The 20,995-nt window shown below is 48.4% G+C and overlaps 1 long non-coding RNA gene across 1 annotated transcript in view; it reads right to left on the reverse strand.

The window, feature by feature from the left end:
• Positions 1–20,995, reverse strand: part of LOC118550951 (uncharacterized) — a 360,365-nt gene that overhangs the window by 315,290 nt on the left and 24,080 nt on the right. The window contains exon 3 of the long non-coding RNA XR_013445824.1: positions 2,222–2,396. This is a non-coding gene — a long non-coding RNA (uncharacterized LOC118550951). The remainder of the gene's footprint in view (positions 1–2,221; positions 2,397–20,995) is intronic.

The following is a 20,995-nucleotide window of genomic DNA, read 5'->3' on the forward strand; positions in this document are numbered from 1 at the left end:
TGAGATCAAGATCTGAGAGGAGATCAAGGGTCGGATGCTTAACAGACTGAGCCACCCAGGCGCCCCTCCACATGTATAACTTTGAGGACTTCATGTAACTTCCCTGAGCCTCAGTTCCTTATGGACATAATAGGAGATAAAAATTATCACCTAAACTTAATTCAAGAATTAAAATAAGGGGCACCTGGGTGGCTCAGTCGTTAAGCGTCTGCCTTCAGCTCAGGTCATGATCCCAGGGTTATTTGTCTGTATTCTCTGTGATGGGTCACATTTCACAAATCAATACTTAAACACTGGGATTTAAAAATGGGGGTCAAAATTTTGATAGCTCTCATTTTTCTCACAGGACCCTCTCTTAAGCCCGTTCTTTACCTCTGAAAGGGACATTGTATGAAATGCATTACAGTGACAAGGCACTATGCCCGGTTAATTGAAATAATGAAATGGGAATAAGATTTGCAAATTGCAAAGTACCTAAAAGTGTAATGCATCATGAATGCATTTGGAAGGGATGACCCCGAAGGGACGGCGAGGGGATAAAGGCCCAAATACCTAGAGTATTTATGTGAGGTGCAATAATGCATTACATGAACACATTAAATACAGGGGACAGGCAAGTGAAGATGGAATGTGGAGGGGCCGTGTGTCAAAAAAAAAAATCACCAGACTCTTCCAGTGTCTGGGCAAATGCTTCCAGGAGGAGGCAAGACTTTGAAGGGTAATGAGAGTAAGAATAATTATCTCGGGATGCCTTTCAGCCAATCAGAAGAACAATTTCTGGGACTACTTTCATCTAATTTATCACTAGTCCTGTCTATTAGGCTTGGCTCCACATCTTTTACTTTGGAGTTAATCACAAGGGTTACTCTGAGCCCATGATTATAGGAAGTCTCTCCTTTCTAAGGACCATTTAGAAATAGAAACTAAAGTATGACTATTTTATTATCATTACCCTGATAGTGTGGTCAGTCTTACTCTTCCTAAAATTCCAAAAGCACTTGTTCCAGAAAATATACAACTGTATCTAGTTAATAGTAAAAAAAAAAAAAAAAAGGAGGGGGTGCCTCAGTTGGTTGAGCATCTGACTTTGGCTCAGGTCATGGTTTCCAGGTCCTAGGATTGAGCTGTGCATCGGGCTCCTTGCTCAGCAGGGAGTCTGCTTCTCCCTCTGCCACCTCCCCCCACCCCCCACTTATGTTCGCTCTCTCAGATAAATAAAGAAAATCTTTTAAAAAATAGTAAAAAAAAAAAATCCTCTTTATTCACCCCATCTCCTATCCTTCCCTGGAGGGAACTGCTGCTTGGATATGTATTCTTCCACACCTTGAATTTTACATACACATGTGATATATTCACATGTGCACGCATGTGTGTGCACACACACGCACAGAATTATTTTTACACAAATAAGATCACACTCCCTGCTACTTGAATTTTTCACTTGAGAATAACTCAATGACATCTTTCTTTATCTGGAGTTACAGGCATGTGTGTGGTGGTTCTAGACCTTGGGGCCTGCCAGCTTGAAGTCCAGCTTCCCCACTTACTAGTTATGTGATCTTAGGCAAATTACTTAATACCTCTTTCCCCATCTATAAAAATATTCTTTTTCTTTCCTTTTTTTAAGATTTTATTTATTTATTTGAGAGAGAGAGAGAGACAGAGCGTGAATGGGGGGAGGAGGCAGAAGGAGAGGGAGAAGCAGACTCCCAGCTGAGCAGAGAGCCCAACGTGGGGCTCGATCCCAGGACCCGGAGATCATGACCTGAGCCGAAGACAGACGCTTAACCGAATGAGCCACCCAGGCGTCCCCTATAAAAATATTCTAATAGTAACCAAAGGACTGTTGTGAAGATGGAATGGGTTAATATTGTAAATATGTAAATATTATAAAATACGTAAAGCACTTAGGATAGCGTGTAGAGTAAGTACTGTATGTGTTGGCCATTGTCATTGTAGTAGACCCCCTTATCCATAGGCAGTACATTCCAAAACCCCCAGTGGATGCCAGAAACCATGGATCGTTTCAAGCCCTATATATACTATGTATTTTCCTATACATACATACCTATGATAAATTTAAATTTAAGAATCTGGCACAGTAAAAGATTACAATAGTAACCAATAATAAAATAGAACAATTGTAACAATACACTGTAATAAAAGTTAGGTGAATGTGGTCTCTCCCTTTCTAGCAAAATACCCTATTTACTGTACTGACCTTTCTTTCTGTGATCAAGGGAGATGATGAAATGCCTCCATGATGAGATGAAGTGAGGTGAACGACACAGGCACCATGACAGAGGGCTAGGCTACGTTCGACCTTCTGCAGATTCTTCAGAAGGGTCATCTGCTTCTGAACTTCAAACTTCAGTTGACCATGGGTAACCGGAACTCTGAAAAGCAAAACTTTGAATGGTGGGGGAGAAGGGAACTCCTATATTTGCTTTGTTCTCTTCTTTAATGCTCATGTAGTGTTACATCATGTGGATGAACTGTAATTTACGAAGCCCATCCCCTGCTGAGACACACATTGGCGATTTCCTACTTTTTGCATTTCTGAACATAGATCTTTGTATATGTGGGCAAACATCCCTCTAGGATAGTTTCCAAGGAATGGAATTGCTGCATCGAAGGTCATATTCCTTTTTTATGAAAGATGTTGCCAAATTTCTCTCCAAGAGGCTGCACTAATTGACATCATGGCCAACGGTTTATGCGTGCCTGTCTCCAGGCATCTCCACAACCCTGGCACCCTGGATCTTTGGCGTCCTCATTTCTGCATTCGCCTTCCCTCCGTGAAACCTCAATCAAAACCACCAACAATGCATTTGTTGAAGTCCCCGGGACACCTAATCCCTTTGTCTTTTCTAAAAAGGAATGAGGCGTTTTTGGCCCTGACAGGCCTTCAGTTGCCTGGACACAGCCCTGGGTTGACTTTGAAAAATACAAATAAAACGCACTTGCTGTTCCCTAACACCCTCAGAGAAGCTCAAGGGGGCCCACGTGAGGCCCACTGCTCTGCTCTCTATCACGTGCAAAAAGATTTTCAATAGCAGCTGGTGTTTTCCTGGGTGGAGATCAGAGCCAGCGTTTGTATATAAATATTATCCGAAGGCTGGAGGGAGAATCAGGCTAGAAGCAGAGGCTGCAACATCCCAGTTGTCTTGTTAATGGGGGGCGGGGGGATGCAAGAGCAGTGAGCACCCTCATCCTTCTCCTGAGCTCCCTGTAGAAAGGCGAAGCGTCCCAGGCCCACGCCACCAGGGCGGCTTGTAATAAACCCGAGGTGGGAGCGGGTGCAGAGCGTGGCTGGAAATCCACAGCCGGCAGAGAGGGAGGGCAGAGAGGTACATCTACAGGGCCCAGACTGCGGTTCTGTCGCCTGTCTGGCAGAGTGAGCCCCTGCAGCCACCTGGCTCCTTAGACCACAGCTCCCGTCCCGTAAGGACATGATGACCACTGACTGACGAGGCCCCTCTGGCTTCCTCTCCAGTGTTGCACGTCACAGGGTGACTTGTGGCTTTGCTTGAGGACCTCTCCGAACAGAGGCAAGCTGTGCAGAGACGGGCTCTGGCCCAGGCAGGAATGTCAACAATTCTGAGGGTTGCCCCTGCTAAGCTCTGCAAGCCCAAAGCCATTCATCTTCCAAACTTGTTTTTCAGGCTTACTATTTTATGGCTCAAAACCCATTCACCTTTGTTCTTTCAACTGTCTGCTTGCCTCCCACCATTCCCAGGGACCCAGGTCAGGTCAGGGAGGCGGGAGAAGGCAGGCGAGCCTCTACAACAGGGGGTTCTATGGATCAGAGCGAATTCCAGGGAGGAGACCCAGGGACCCTGGCTCGTGTCCGTAGCAGAGGGAATAACTCAGATGACTATCTCAGGCACTCGACGTGAGTTAGGCTTCCCCTTCCTATACAGCGCATGTGGGAGGGTCAGTGGGAAGAAAGGAGGCCCACAGATTCAGGGTCTCCCTTGGGTCTAACCAGCGGCAGTGTACAGCACAGGAAAGCTCACCATGCCTCAGCTTCCTTTTCTCTGAGAGCCTGGACCTAAACACCCAACACCCTGCATTTCATGAAATGCACAAAATACGTATTTGTTAAGTGTGGGCTATGTGTTCTAGACACTGTGGACACAGCAATAAACAATCAGACCAGTGCCTACCCTCATGTTGACGTTCCCAGTGAAGTAAATAGTAGTAATAGTATCATGCTTACTACTGAGGGACCCAGGTTTATGAAGAGACAAGGTCACACAGCTCCCACAGGGGCTGCATGGCTCTCTCTACCCACAAATACAAACAACGGCTTAACCAGGTCACTGTGAAGCTCACAGGGCTAAAGCTTCAGAGCCCTCGCCCACAGCAGCCCCTTCCAAGGCCCTGGAAAGAAACATATGCACATGGTCTTGGGTTTCTCTAAGCTCTGCCAAAGTCAAGTCTCAGCCACAAGTGGAAAGAGCGCTGTCTCCCCCCACCCCAGTTTCCCTGCTGTTACGCCCGCCCTCCTGTTGTGTGATGTTACAGTGGCCTCGGCGTTCAGGGAACACCCAAGCAGGAGTCAAACTGGTGAACTGGTGGGACACTGAGTTTATAGCAGGATGTATTTATGTGGTTCGCAGTCACCCCCGCGTACAAGGAGTGACTGCAAACGCTCCAGGGCAGACACAGCTCCCAAGAATATTCCTGCACCCAAGCGCCCACCAGCCCCGGTTCCTGACACCAGCCACACCAGCGGGTGAGACAGCACATGAACCTGTCCTACAGTGCCCGATGCAGAAGTATGTGGTGGAGAGGAAAGAGAAAGGTTTAAAATGTATGGAGTCAGATGCCAACCTGGGAGAAATGCTTCCAGTTAGGAGACCTGTATAATTATAAGTGGAGGATTCAGCTCCTGTGGTCAAAGGGGAGATTCTCTCCAATCAAGAAATGGGCAGAAGACATGAACAGACATTTTTCCAAAGAAGACATCCAAACGGCCAACAGACACATGAAAAAGTGTTCAATATCGCTCGGCATCAGGGAAATCCAAATCAAAACCTCAATGAGATACCACCTCACACCAGTCAGAATGGCTAAAATTAACAAGTCAGGAAATGACAGATGTTGGCGGGGATGCGGAGAAAGGGGAACCCTCCTACACTGTTGGTGGGAGTGCAAGCTGGTGCAGCCACTCTGGAAAACAGTATGGAGGTTCCTCAAAAAGTTGAAAATAGAGCTACCATATGATCCAGCAATTGCACTCCTGGGTATTTACCCCAAAGATACAAAAGTAGGGACCCGAAAGGGTACGTGCACCCCGATGTTTATAGCAGCAATGTCCACAATAGCCAAACTGTGGAAAGAGCCAAGATGTCCATCAACAGATGAATGGATAAAGAAGATGTGGTATATATATACAATGGAATATTATGCAGCCATCAAAAGGAATGAGATCTTGCCATTTGCAACGACGTGGATGGAACTGGAGGGTATTATGCTGAGCGAAATAAGTCAAACAGAGAAAGACATGTATCATATGACCTCACTGATATGAGGAATTCTTAATCTCAGGAAACAAACTGAGGGTTGCTGGAGTGGGGGGTGGGGTGGGAGGGATGGGGTGACTGGGTGATGGACACTGGGGAGGGTATGTGTTCTGGTAAGCGCTGTGAATTGTGCAAGACTGTTGAATCTCAGATCTGTACCTCTGAAACAAATAATGCAATAGATGTTAAGAAAGAAAAAAAGAAGAAGAAGAATGTAGCAGGAGGGGAAGAATGAAGGGGGGGAAATCGGAGGGGGAGACGAACCATGAGAGACAATGGACTCTGAAAAACAAACTGAGGGTTCTAGAGGGGAGGGGGGTGGGGGATGGGTTAGCCTGGTGATGGGTATTGAGGAGGGCACGTTCTGCATGGAGCACTGGGTGTTATGCACAAACAATGAATCATGGAACACTATATCTAAAACTAATGATGTAATGTATGGGGATTAACATAACAATAAAAAAATTTAAAAAAAAAAGGGGAGATTCTCTTCTGTCAGAAATATACTTGATGCGTGCACTTACAATGAACCCTAGTTTCTTTTTTTTTTTTTTAAGATTTATTCATTTATTTTTGAGAGAGAGAGAGAGAGCACGAGCAGGAGGTTGCAGAGGGAGAAGGAGAGAAAATCTCAAGCAGACTCCTCACTGAGCACGGAGCCTGATGTGGGGCTCGATCTCATGACCCTGAGATCACAACCCAAGCTGAAACCAAGAGTCAGACGCTCAACCAACTGCACCACCCAGGCACCCCAGCTTTTTCATTTTAATGGAACCACACAACACAGAATTTACCAAAATTCCTCTGTTTATGGGACATGAACATGTAGTAATACTACAAACAGTGCGTGTGTCTATGTGAATTTGCTCACTTTCTGTGTCTAAACTGTTAATAATGAAGGACAAATTTCTGCAGCCATCTCTTACTCGGCATCCTGGCCATCCTCAGACCTCTGGTGAAGCCCAAGATTGTTAAAAAGAGGACCAAGAAGTTCATCCGGCACCAGTCAGACCGATGTGTCAAAATTAAGCACTAGTGGCGGAAACCCAAAAGCAGTGACAACAGGGTGCAAAGAAGATTCAAGGGCCAGATCTTGATGCCCAACCCTAGTTATGGGAGCAACAAGAAAGCAAAGCACATGCTGCCCAGTGGCTTCCCGAAGTTCCTAGTCCACAAGGTCAAGGAGCTTGAAGTGCTGCTGATGTGCAATGAGCCCTACTGTGCAGAGATTGCTCTCAATGTCTCCTCCAAGAACCGCAAAGCCACTGTGGGAAGAGCAGCCCAGCTGGCCCTCAGAGTCGCCAATCCCCACGCCACGCTGTGCAGCGAAGAATATGGATAGACAGCTGATGTGCACGTCATATTTGTGTTAATAAAGCCATAAAACTACAAAAAAAAAAAAGACACATTTTGATCAACCATGCTAGAGAAAAGGCTGAATTGTCTTTTATTCTCTCCACAGAAAATTATTTTGGAAAATCATTATCATAGGAAGAAATGATCAAAAACTATGAAGCTAGAAAATGTAGGAATAAAAAGTATGATGGAGGTGTGTCAGGCAGTTAATTAAGAAAAATGTTATTCTTTTGGATTTTATAGTGTTTGAGGTATCTGTCAGTTTTTAAAATATGCAAATTGTTGCAGCTCTTTTCTCTATTTTTTTCTTTACTTTTTTAAATTGTAAGCATAGCTGACATACAATACTATATTTTTTTTTCTCTAAATAGTTACTTACATTCTTAATATTGGATTCCTAATTGTTATTCTTTCTCTTAAAGACAGCTCTCCAATCGTACAACCTTTGACCCCCATAAAACCTTGACCCTCCCGGGCAGCCGCCATCTCCTGAGCATCAGGATGTGCCAGGAACTCTGAGAGATCCTTCTCTGTGGATTATTTAAACTTAATCTTCAATCAGCCCACAGAGGTAAACTGAGGCTTAGAGCATTTATTCCAAATAACACAGCTCATTCTGCAGAGTAATAGCAAGGATTCAAAATCACCTGGCGTCTGGAGCGGTGCCCCACACGCAAAGTAAGAACTTTTATGACAATCTATGTTTTTCTCCCTGAGCTCAAGATTCCTCATATTTAAAGATGAAGGGGTCAAAAGAGATTTAAATACCTGTACGTGCACAGAGGACAAGATACACATTACTGGTGATGGTGGCCGCCTCTCTGGGATAAACACTGGGCGCGTCTTCCGATTTGTAAGCAACTTATCTATGAAAGTCCTTAGCACAGTGCCTGGCACGTGACAAGCACCCAATAAATATTAGCTATTGCTATTTGTTAGTGCTATTGCCAATTACTTAAATAAATTAATTTTAAAAAATTAAAAGGTGGGCGCTGATGTTTAAAATCTCTTCCAGCTGGATTTGGTGTTTGTTTCAGTAACAGTTCCTAGCACATTCCAGTGCCAGGGGCTCTAGGGCACTATTGTGTTTAATACTCCCTGCATCTCTGTGCGGTAAGTACTGTTCTCATTCCATTCTGCAAATATGGAAACCGAGGCACAGAGGGGTTAAGTAACATACCCTAGGTCACACAACCAATGAAGCAGAGGATAGGATGAACACCCAGGCTGGTGACTCTAAAGGCCAAATAAGAGAATGGCCTCACTGGCTCCACTCCTAGTATGATTCGTGGGTGTCCTAGCATCTTTTTCACTCTTAACGTGCGCATCGCAATGAAATCCATGTAAAGCAGGACAGTCATCAAGGAGCCTAGTGTGGGACATTTGCTGTCACTGCAGATGTGAAGGTGGCAGAAAAGCCCTACAGGGCTTATTAACAGCTAGAAATTCAGAAGGAAGGGAGTCAAGGTTGGATAAGGAAGGAAGGAAACGCGTGAAGCATCTACCCTGAGTCTGACAGTGGACTTGACTGTTCCTCAGCTACCCTCCCATCATTGCAAAGGGGAGTCCCTCTCATCCTCATGCCCATTTCTGAGCTGAGCAAGCAAGCTGAGAGTTCAAGAAGTCCCTAGGTGGTGGGGCCTTGGAAAACCCAGGCTTGGGGGGGAGGGAGTGGCTCACTGCTCTCTGACAGCAAAGGGCATCTCCCAGCAGGCCCTCCTTCCCCTGCTCCTCCAGCCTCTCCTCGGCCTGCACAGCCTAAAGCAAGTATTTCTGTACAGCACAGCTCAACTCAGCAGGCCTGGGGGGCCTCTGTCCTACTGGAAAACCTTTGGGGACAGGAGGTCTCCTGAGTCTGTTTGCCAAAACAGGGACTCTGTCACAGGGAGAGAGGTGGGTGAGCCCATGAGTTCTGTTGCACAGGAGGCAATGGACCCAGGAGCCTACAGCTATCTTGCAGGGATAAAGCTCTTTTGGAATCTCTACTCCGTTCAGGAGCATTGAGCACATACCCTCCAAGCACTTGCCACCTTGGCCTCTGTCTGATCTTTAAGTGCAGCTCTGACCTTTGCCTGCCTTGCATGTAGGAATGTGATGGTCTACATAAGGGGCTTGGACTACTGTGGACTTCTGGCAACAACCACCTAATAAAAGTCTTGTTATATCAAAGCTATGTGACCTTGGGCATGTCACTTGACCTCCTCGACTTGGTTTCCTTATCTGTAAAATGAAGATTACAAATTAATAATTGTTTCTATACAATGAAGGATGACCCTCCAATCCACCCTAGATTGCAGGTGCCTTGAAAAGAGTGAACATTCTGACTCACCTTAGCATTTCCTTCAAGGTGCCATCCTAACAAGGCGACTTACTCCACAGAAGGGGCTCAGCACAGTTTGCTAATTTAAGGCAAACGGGGTAGTGCAAAACAGTATGTGTTATGGGTCATCCAAAGCTGGATTCAAATCCTGCCTCTGCCACTAACTTCCCATGAGGAGGCTTTCAGCGTTTGGTCATCACTCATAACTACGGCTCTAGGGCCCTTACGTTGGAAAACTCTAGTTTCTCATAGTGTTTTCATAAAGTGAGGCACACAGGAACCCTGGCTATTTCCAAGGCAGGTGGGGGTGGCATTCAAGGCCACAGTGAGTGCAAAGTAGGCTAGCACAGGTCTAGGAAAAGCATAAATCAAAAGAGGATGCCTGGGTGGCTCAGTGGGTTGAGCGTCTGCCTTCGGCTCAGGTCCTGGGATCGAGCTCGAACACCGCTGGGATTGAACCCAAGCACCACGGGGCGGTGAGCTCCCCGCTCAGCGGGGAGCCTGCTGCTCCCTCTGTCTTCCTCCCCACTCTGCTCTCTCTCTAGCTCTGCTCTCTCTCTCAAATACATAAAATCTTTAAAAAAAAAAACGTACACAGGTGGCGCCTGGGTGGCTCAGTCGTTAAGCATCTGCCTTCGGCTCAGGTCATGATCCCGGAGTCCTGGGATCGAGCCCCGCATCGGGCTCCCTGCTCTGCGGGAAGCCTGCTTCTCCCTCTCCCACTCCCCCTGCTTGTGTTCTCTCTCTCGCTGTGTATCTCTCTCTGTCAAATAAATAAACAAAATCTTTAAAAAAAAAAAAAAACGTACACAAAAGAGGATGTTAAACTAATGTAACAGCAGACTAGATCCACAACATGCTATTCGAAAGCTAGAATTTTGCTAATATGCAAAGATAATACCACAAGTTTGTGTTTTCAGGGACTCCTTTTCTGATTATTCCAGGAAAGGTTTTATGAGCCTTGTTTTTCTTCCCCCCCCCCACATTGTGAATGTGGAAATGGTTCCATTAGCAAAGATATATGAATTTTTAACAACCCCCCCACCAAAAAAAAAACGGTCTATTGACATAAACGAATCTTCATCTTCATTTCATATTGATAAGCTGCAGCGCTGACATAAACAATGGGTTTTGTTTTTCCCTTAAAACTGTCTTGTCATTCTAAGAACACAGTGCTGTTTGCCAACGCTCTTTTAAAGGACTCAGGGCGTTTCTACTGTGAAAAAAAAAATGTGTAGTGATCATTGCTTGGACTCGAAAAAGGTGTTTCTAGCAGCACTGCACTTCTCTGAACAGAGGCTGAGTGGCTGCATTAAATCCTAAAGATTTACAGAAGGAACTTGAGCCAACATCTCCATCCTGGGCCAAGGAGACAAAAAGAAAAAAACAAAACAAAACAAAATAACCCCCACCTTGTACCTGGGAAGTTTTTGTTTGTTTGCTTTTTAAAGATTTATTTATTTTAGAGAGAGAGAGAGGCAGAGCATGAACAGGAGGGGCAGAGGGAGAGGGAGAATCTCAAGCAGGCTCCCTGCTGAGTGCAGAGCCCAACGCCAACGTGGGGCTCCATCTCAAGACCCTAAGGTCATGACCTGAGCAGAAAACCAAGAGTCAGATGCCCACCCGACTGCACCACCCCGGGCCCCCCCGGGCCTGGGAAGTTCTTAAGAAACAATTTCCTGGTTTTCCCTGCCAGCTCCGCTGCCCTTCTTTAGAACCCGATGTCTCCACGGGGCTAGCCCTGCTGCACCAGCTGTAACCAGCCTGGATGTGCACACGTGCGTTTGCTCGGGGAGCACCCCCCGTATCAGGAAGAAAAGCCGTCCAGAGGAGGGGAAAACAAAGGTCAAGCTGACAGAGGAGAAGGGCAGAGGAGCCAGAATGCCCACACCCTGTTCTTCCTCTTGCTCCTTCAGAGCTGTGCTCTGGCCAGTCTTTTGACCTCCCCTGAGACTCAGATTCCTTTTCTGTAAAATGGGGATAGAAACTCCTCTTCCATGGACCTCGAGAGGATTGCTCCTTCCCCTCCACCCTCACCTGAGCAGACAGACAGCTGCTGCCCCCGGACCCAGCCCCCACACGCATTCACACAGCTGAAATCGAGAGCAAGGAATGCAGGGACCGCCCACCCAAGTGTCGCGCGTGGAAGTGAGTGGAGGTCTGCGTGCTCCCCTCCGCCAGCTGCGGTGTGCTTCTGGTTCCAACAGCCCAGTCCTCCGCCCTCCACACTGCGCCCTTTCCTACCACCACTGCTCAGCAGCCCTCAGCCAACGCTCTTGTCCACGAGTGCCCAAAAGGAGAAAATGGCTACACAGAGCTGGTGCAGGGCATCTTCGGTTCCTATTTTCAACAGTCATTAGGAAGGCTATAGAGGAACTCGGGGAAATGTCTATAATATAATGGTGAGTGGAAAACACGGTCACAAAAGTCATATACGTCCATAAATTTGCAGACTTTGGATGGAATCGGGCCTGGGTCTGAATCTCAGTTCTGCCGAAGCACCTCTCAGAGCCTCAGTCTCTTCATTAAAGTAACGGGGATAATAATTCCTTCCTTCTAGACTTATTGCAAGAATTTGGTGGAAAATATGTAAGCATTGAGCACAATCCTGGCCCCGGGAGAGCCAGTTCACAGTATGTGCATATGCGCATATGGGCAAGGATAGGGAAGAGAATGCATAGCGGGCCAAAGGGCAGGGCCCTTCTAGAGATAAGACCCGCGGTGGTGGTGTTGTTTCCACTTAAGACTGCGATATTATCTTAACAAAACATACAAACATAAATGGGGCTTTGGACTAGAATAATACAATTAAATAAGATTCCTCTAATCAACAACCCTGCCCTTCTCACTCTTGCTGGGCAGTGTTGCTCCTGTGACAGCTGCTCTTGGAACCATTTACATAAAAATCAGAAAAATCCGAAGCCTCGGGAGCTTCCCCACCCCAAGCCCAGGCAACTCTTCAGCCCCCTCTGTTATCTGTTTTCTAGAGATCACCTACATCCAGTGGCGCCGGGGGTGGCAAGGAAGCTAGGCTGGAGGATGAAGGGCAGATGCGCAGTTGGAGAACACAATAATTAGGGCCTCGGATAAATGCTTAGAGGTGTTCTCAGAGCTTTTGCACCTTGGTCCCAGAACGCCTAGACACCCTTCAGCAAACCATGAGGCTGCCCAGTAGGGTGTCAGCCACCCTGGAAAGTACATCTAGCACTGCAGCCTGGGTTTAAGGCCCGAGGTCCTGCGAGCTCAAGCAGGACCGTTTGCAGCAGGTGGGGTGTGTTCAGTCGGAGGCGGATGACTGGGGCGGGCTTGATTTGTTCCTAGACAGTCATCGGTGGAGACAGGCTCAATTATTTTCATTACATGGAGTCAACAGCAATAGGACGAATAATGGATCTGAGCCAGAGAAGCAAAGGTTAAAGGGAGGGGGAGAGAGTGAACCAAGGGGGGCCCCTCTCAGGCCCGCCGTGCCCAGTGAACCATGATGCCAGGATGGGTGAGCAACGGCAGGAAGACATCGGATACTTGTCTGGTCCTGCTCTGCTGGCCCCAGCATAAACTCCTAGAAGGCCACGATGGCACCTGCTGGGTGACTGACTCCAGAAGCCTTGGGTGGAAAGAACTTCAAGACCTCAGCTAAGTGGTGCAGTGTTGAGAGGGCTGCACAGCCTGGGGGCCCTGTCACCCCCTCTCCCTCACCCAGCTGCTCCCTTTTCCACTGCAGGAATGACAGCTCACCTTCCTAGGGGCCTCCTACAGCCAGGCACTTGTCTAAACACTTGGCGCGCACCATCTTAGTTCACTTTCCTAACAGCCTGTGAGTTATGGACTGTTGCAATCGAGGAAACTAAGGGTCCTAGAGGGTCATATGACTTGCCCAAGCTGGTTAAGTGGCAGAACTACCAAATTCAAATCTGTCTGACCCCAGGGCCCAAGCTCTCAACCCCGACACTCTTTCTTCTCCTTTTTTCTCCTCTGCTTATGTCAAAGGCTTTCTACCCTCTCCTTCACCCCCCATCAGACACCGTATCTTCTGGAGGCTTGGGGGCTCATCAGTAGGCTGACCTCAGAAGAATAAAGCCCCTCAGGTGGAGGAGTTACTGTTTCTGAGATTTCTCAAGAACAGGAAACTTCCCGGGCTGCCTGCAATAAATCCAAGCCTTCCTTCCTTTGTGATTTCACCCCGGGAACAACACTCCAGGATGACTCATCTCGAGGCCGGCAGGAGATCTCCTCTGGAGACTGGAGGTGACCTTGGCCAGGCGCTCACATCCTGTGCCTGTTTTCCCGTTTGTCAAGTGGGCAGCCCCAGCCCCCCTGCCAAGCTTGTTGTGGAGTATCAGGGTGAACACCAAGCATGTGGAAAATAATTTTTTAGACAGAATGCAAAAATCGACAATCCTCAAACTCCCACCTACAGCCCACATACCAAACCCTGACCTAAACCCTCTGCAGTCCTAATTCTGCTGCAAGAGCTCACCTGCACTCTTGCATTCCTGGTGGATGGGCAAACTGTGATTCCTGGAAGGGAGGAGGGTGACATGGATCATAACCCTTTTCTTTCACTGTTCCTTCCGCTCCTCGTCACCTTATGATAAGCACATAATGCTGAAAAGAGCAAGTACTCACAGAGCCCTAATTAGGCGTGCGTTTTATATATTTTTTATTATTTATTATGTTATTTATCATTTATTTATTTATTGTCTATTATTTATATTTGTATATTTTTGCTTCACTGAATCCCTTTATGAGTGTCTACGACTCGCCCTACTGTATGGTTGAGAAAAGCAAGCTTCAGACCAGTTGGCCGTAGAAACAGAGGTCACACAGCAGGTGTGGAAGGCCAGACTCCCCGTCAGATCTGTCAGTCTTCACCAGGACACGCCGCGTTCTCCCTCTTCGTCTCTAAAAGGACCAGCCCCAGCACTCTCCTTCCCCACTCAATTTTTCTTCATGGTTCTTCTGCTCTTCAGGAATGAAGTCACTGCCGTGCCAATCCCCCACCCCAAGAGCTGGGAAACTCAGACAGGAATTTTGGGGGGCGTTCTGCCACTACTGTGGCCCATAACCACCTAGAACAATGCCTGATACACACTAGCTATTCCAATAAATACTTATCAAACGTATGAATTTGGCCAAAAATTCTCATCAGCTATTTTCAACTCTTCTTCCTACTGGATGGTAAATTTGGACACAGCCATTTGTTCATCTCAGTCCCTCCTACCCCTCACCCCCACCAGAGTCTATGATGATGCTTTGAAGAGAGTAAAATACTCAATAAAAACCTGGGAACATGATTTTACTCTATTTGTTTGGAAATGGAATATGTTGGGGGTGGTCTGCCGTTTGGGGAATGGGCTTTTTCGGTTCCCCACGAGGAAAAGGGTGCTTCATGGAAAGCTGAGCAGGACTGGAAGGAGTGTGGTGCTTGCTCTCGGTGGCCCTGGGTCCCACCCTCCCAGTCCTGCGCCAGGATGCTGACAGACAGGTGGGCTCCACAGGCTGAAGCCAAGGTACGCTCCTTGGCTTGGATTTGCCTCGCGCCTGACTCATCTTCCCTGGGCTGTGGCAAAGGGTTCAGGATACAGCTTCCTCAACTCGCTGCTGAGCAGCAGGCTGAGCGGGTGTTGGAAATGATACAGAAAAAAAAAGAATCTAATTAAGCAGAGTAGGTGATAGTGTCAGGAAGAAAAAGCAAGCAAGTGGCAATTTGGATATCTGCCTGCAAATAAAAGACATGACTGTCGTTTCTCCTCTGGCTCCTGTTTGCCCTATAAATCTCAGCTCACTAACCCAAGTGTTTTAATTATCGCTGTATAATACAACATGCTGTGTTGAGCCCATCATGGGGAAATTAAAACGAAGGAGGGGGGTGGAGGGATTCAGGCTACCCCATTCTCCCATTTCTCTTGTTTATACTAATCTGAAGGTGTTTCTCCCCCTTCTGCCATAAACACAACATGGGGTTTTCCAGCATCATATGTATTACCTTCTTCCACCCACAAGAAGGAACTTCAGGCCCTCAGCTCTTTCCCCAACACCAGGCAACTTAGGGGCCAGGAGTCATGGCCACTTTTGACACTTAATCCCCAAGAAATCACAGGAACTAGGTCCAAAATTAAACACCAGCTCCAAAAGAAGAGTCCCTGAGTGGGAAGCGGCATGAAGGTTAAGACTAGCATTAGAATCTCACCTCCACCCCCTACTAGCTGTGCGACCTTGGGCAAGTCACTAAACCTCTCTGAGTCTCAGCTTCCTCCAAACACAGCACTAAGAGGAGTAAATAACATCCTGCCTTTATCACAGTGTGAGTGCTATACCACACACTCCCATCTCCTGGTCCTTATCTCTGCCATTCCAACTACCTAGAGCAAACCTCACAAGGCAGGCGGGCTCACTCTCCCTCCCTTCTCAAATGTCACCTTATCAGTGGGCCTTCCCTTACGACCCTAAATAAAACACTACCCCTCCTCCTGTACTCACACACGGCATTCCCCGCCCCCCCACCCCACCCCCCGCCGCCCAGGATCTTCATTTTATCTTCCAGAGCACGAAGGACTACCTGACATTTCATATATCCATGTGTTTAATTATTTTTGGTCTCCACCTAAGAGGTACACCCCGAGAAGACAGAGCTTTTGTTTTGTCCTCCGCTGTCTCTCCCCACCTACAGCAGAGGTGCCCGGCATAGAGCAGATGTTTAATAAATATTAACCGAATGAGTAAACAGAAGCTACTCTTTGGATGATGATGACTGGAAGAGCCATCAGAGACCACACAGGCCACAGTCTGTCACAGCCCAGGAAACTGAGGCCAAGAGACATCAGATGACCTACCCTCCGGGCCCTGCTTCCCCAGAACAGAGCAGCCTCAGAGGCTGAGGCCCTGACTCCCTCCGTCTTGCTCTGCATCAAGCCGGCCGGCCCAGACCAACGACTCGGCATGTTGGTGCCCTGGGTTCCTCATCTGCGGAATGGAAAGAATTAAGCAGCTGGCTCTCCCTCCCAAGTGCTCAGGACCCGGATGCCCCAGTGACTGGCAATCTATAAAAGCAAAAAGGACAGGTGGAGATACTGCAGCAACGCTGGAAATCCCTCGACAAACGCGCTCAGAGGTGACGAACTACAGACAGCTGCAGCACAGGGGAGCCAGAGGCCAGCGCGTTTCTCTCTCAGAATCCGCCAGCATAAAGGACCCTCTTGGCCTGCTCCATGACTGAAGGCAAGCACGGCAGTCCCATTTCGGGGACGCCAGATAGCGGGCACTTCCTCTTGCACACACACACAAGGGGGCTGCAAACCCCAGCTGCCCACCATTCCTAGGTGGACAGCCTCTCTGGGTACTACTGACTTTTCATTCGTTAGGACCTTCTAAGGATCGAATGAGAAAGCACATAGATAGCCCCTGGCCCAATCCACGGGCACAGAGCGGGCACACGGGAACAGTAAGTTATATGGCATTGATGATATCTGGAGTCAAACACAAGCTTCTAGCACCCCACCCCCATCCACCCAGCACCCTGTAGGGCTGAGAATTAAGGGTCTCACAAATGAAGCCTTAGGAATACAGCACGAGACAATTTTTTTTTTTTTTTTTAAGTTTCCATGTTCCTGTTCAGGTAGAATGGAAAGAACTCAGAGCCCACACCAGTCCCCCTCTTGGTCCAAGCCACTCAGGCCCTCACCAGGCCCCAAAGGGAGGATTCTAGTCTGAGGGTGTGAGTCACTCAGGTGCTCTTTTTGCAGAAAGTAAGATCTGGCTAGAGTTCCCCAGAAGTTAAGGTGACGAAGGACCCAGCAAAAGTATCCTGTGCTCCTGTCCTTACCCGTTCTCCTAACCAAATAATCAGTTTTAAAATACTAAAGAAAGACACCACCAGTAATCAGCACGTGGTAACCAAATGAGTCCTGGTGCTTCCACTTACATAGTGTGAGCTGGTCCAACTCCTCAACCTCTCTGAACCTCAGTATCCTCATCTGTATTAAGGGAACAGCAAGGTCTAAGGGGGCTACTGTAAGGATTAAAGGAGAGAATGCACAGCGCCTGGGGCATTAACTATATTCAAGCCAAGAACCCCAGTGCAGCCAATGCCGGAATCATAAGCATTAATTGCTCAGAAAGAACACTCTGTACAGCAAAAGGAGCCTTTCCCTGCACCACAGACCAGACCTGACCACTCTACCACGGACTGCAAGTTGGGAGCAAACATTAACTCCACCAGAGGCTTTCAAAAATCATTCAAAACAATGGGGAAGGGGCCAGAAGATGTGAAGGTGCATGAAGGCACATAAAGGCACAGGTGGAACAGAGACCCAAACAGCTCCTGAAAGACAGGTGCCCAGCTGGACATGGTGGGGGATGCTCCTCATGAAATAATCTGGTCTGAAGTCATTGTTGCTTTGAACTTCTTTAATGAGTGGGAATTTCTAGAATGTTCCCATGGCAGTATGGCTGACTGGTTACAAACATATGCTCTGGGATGAACCAAATCTAGACTAGGCGTTCCAAGAGCCCTCAAGAGGTTTCAGGAGCTGGTGACTTTCGGCTACTCAGGGAACGCTCCTGGGCCTCAGCACCCCCCGCCCCCCCCCCCCCCCCCCCCCGCACTGGAACTAATGATTACTGCCTCTGCAGGGCGGTTGTAAGGCTAAACAGGATGGGCGCACGCTAAGGTGCTTCCAGGGCATGGCCCTTTCTCTGCTGCAGCTGTTGAAAAAAAAAAAAAAAATCCGAAGAAAGCAACTGAAACGCGAGCGGGAGCGCGGCGGGGGCGGGGGGCTCCTCCCGCAGGCGCCCCGGAGCCGACCCGGGCCTGTGGCCTGGCCGGGGAGGCCGGGGAGCGGGCGCCCCGCGGGAGCGCCGAGGCCCCGCTGCGCCGGGCCAGGCGGGGGCGGCGGAGGAGGAAGCGGGGGCGGCCGGAGCGCGGTGGGGATGTTTAAAGGAAATTTACAATCATTTCCTCTCTGTGGTTTGGTGACAAATCAACAACATCCTGTTCTTTTGTGAGGCTCCGGGCGCCTGCGAGGCGGGGGCAGCGCTCCGGCTCTTAAAGGGACACACACAGGGCCCCCTCCCCGCCTCCCACCACTCCCCTGAGGCTCAAAAAAAAGACGAAAAAAAAAAAAAAATACAGCCGCCCCAAGGCGCCACCTCCGGGGGCTCGCGCGGCCGGAATGCGGGGGCTGCTGCCCGAGCCGCTCCCCGGCCGCGACCCGGATCGCGTCCCCTCCCCCACGGCGTCCCCTCCCGGAGGACGTGAGGAGACCGCTGCGGCGCACCCCTCTGATGGATGTTGCGGCCCGGGGCCATCTCCCGCGCAGGGGGCAGGCAGGGGGCGGAGGCGCGCCCGCCCCACGGTCCCCCCCGCCTCCCCGGCAACCCCTGGGCCGGCTTCGGACCTCCGGGTAGTTTTAACCCCCCTCCCCCAAACCCTTCGCCTCGAATTTTCCAGCCCCCAAACTCTGGATTTATGGTTAAAATGTCAACGTACGCACACGAGGTTTATAAAACGCCAAAGCGGAGAGAGGCTTCCCGAGCTGTAGGAGTAATGAGAATCAGATGGCTAGGACCAGAAAAATAAAAAATATTCAACTACCCTCCTGGGATTTCCTTCATTCAGTCATCTAATGGGTATTTTTTTTTTTTAACAAGCGCTGGTCACCATCCTAGGCCCTGTACAACACGAACAGGACAGACATTGTCCCTGCCCCCAGGGGGCTTAGATTCTCATCTAAACTAATGATTACTGCCTCTGCAGGGCCGTTGTAAGGCTAAACAGGGACATGATGTTTAGCCTTACAACCTAAGGATGTGGTGGCTGGATGGTGGATGGATGGATGGATGGATGGGAGGGAGGGATTATTTCACATGCTGTAATAAAGGATGGTGGTATTCTAGAATTGCAGCTTCCTATAGGAGGACCTCCTTGAGTTGGTGACCAAAGAATGGGTTGAGGGGTCCAGCAGTATTACCTGGAAAGAGACTAGAAGCAGGGGCAGCACCCCTAATCATAGCCAAGACCACCTAAAGGGCATTCCAGGGATGGATTTCCCTCCCAAGGACAAGCTTTGGAGGTTGGCGTCCAGGATGAGAGAGACCTGGGTCCTTCTGGTCTGGCTGTCTAACCCACGTAAGTGCCTTCCCAGCTCCAGGCCTCACACTTGCTTCACTTAGAAACAGAACACTGAACTAAATTCAGTAGTCTCAATCCTGGGTGCAAAATAGAATTCTCCAGGGTGATTTTCAAAAGCAGTGATCCCGGGTGCCTGGGTTGCTCAGTCCTTAAGCGTCTGCCTTTGGCTCAGGTCATGATCCCAGGGTCCTGGGATCGAGCTCCCCATTGGCATCAGGCTCCCTGCTCTGCAGGAACCCTGCTTCTCCCTTTCCCACTCCCTCTGCTTGTGTTCCCCCTCTCATTGTCTCTTTCTGTCAAATAAATAAATAAAATCTTAAAAAAAAAAAAGCAATGATCCCCCTGATCCCGCCTCAGACCAATGTTATCAGAATCTCTGACAATGAAGCCTAGACACTGGCATTTTCTTTAAGGCTCCCTGGCTGACTTCAATGTGCAGCCAGAGTCAAGAGCCAGTGACCTAGATGATCTCTAAAATCTAGGTTTAAAGTGCAGTGAGAGCTATTTGGACTTAGTGTATAATCATTCACATCATTGAGTACTTGCCATCTACCATATAATGTACCAAATATGTCATGCATGTATTTTATTTAAGTTCCAGAGGAAAACCCTACCAAATTAGATAGGTACTACTATTATCCTCATTTTACAGATGAGGAAAGTGAGGTACAGAGAGCAAATTTGGTCAAGAGCTTGAAACCTCTAAGCTGGAGTGCCTTTCCAGTGACAAGAAGCAAATTTCTACCTAATGGAGTTGTTACTCACACAGAAGAGCTACCAAGAAAAAAGCATGGGGTACTTCGAGTGAACACATCTTGGATGCAGGCACGGGACTGGCCTGGTCATTCTGATAGCCCCACAGTGTGCATGCCCAGAGTGCACGTCCCAAATGATAAGAGTGTAACTCTAAGAAAACAGTCTTTCATGTTTCTCCGCATTGATCTTGGTCATTTTCAAAGATGATTCCCATAAAATGTGGGGTTTTACCTTAGGCAGACAGAGGAACCATTTGGCTGGGTGAGGAGAAAGAACTTCCTGTGTACCCCAGTATGGCCAGGACAGAATACACTCACCCGCCCCCACTCCCTCCCATATGGGGCCCACCACCGCCTTTGCCACCTTTTGACTGCCTTCCCATTTGTGCAGTTCTCTGAGGCAGGACCCAGAGGACGGCATGTTAAGTGGGAGCTGAGAGAGGTTCCCAAGGAAGTGAAAGATCAGTTAAAGCAGAGATTAGGAAAAAGGGAAGATGGTCTATTCTTAAAGTGGAATACTGTGCTGCCGTTAAAAAGGGGAGAGCTGTACGGATAGATTCAAAAGGTGCTCGTGATACACAAGGTACAGAAAAGGATCTTCTCACTGATATTTATATAAACACCACACACACTGGGCGCCTGGGTGGCTCAGTTGTTAAGCGTCTGCCTTCGGCTCGGGTCATGATCCCAGGGTCCTGGGATCGAGCTCCGCATCGGGCTCCCTGCTCCGCGGGAAGCCTGCTTCTCCCTCTCCCACTCCCCCTGCTTGTGTTCCCTCTCTCGTTGTGTCTCTCCCTCTGTCAAATAAATAAATAAATAAATCTGAAAAAAACAAACAAAAAAAACACCACACACACACACACACGCACACACACACACTAGCAGAACCATCTGGAAGGACAGA

Source organism: Halichoerus grypus, chromosome 2, assembly GCF_964656455.1.
Source record: "Halichoerus grypus chromosome 2, mHalGry1.hap1.1, whole genome shotgun sequence".
NCBI classification, from domain to species: Eukaryota; Metazoa; Chordata; class Mammalia; order Carnivora; family Phocidae; genus Halichoerus; species Halichoerus grypus.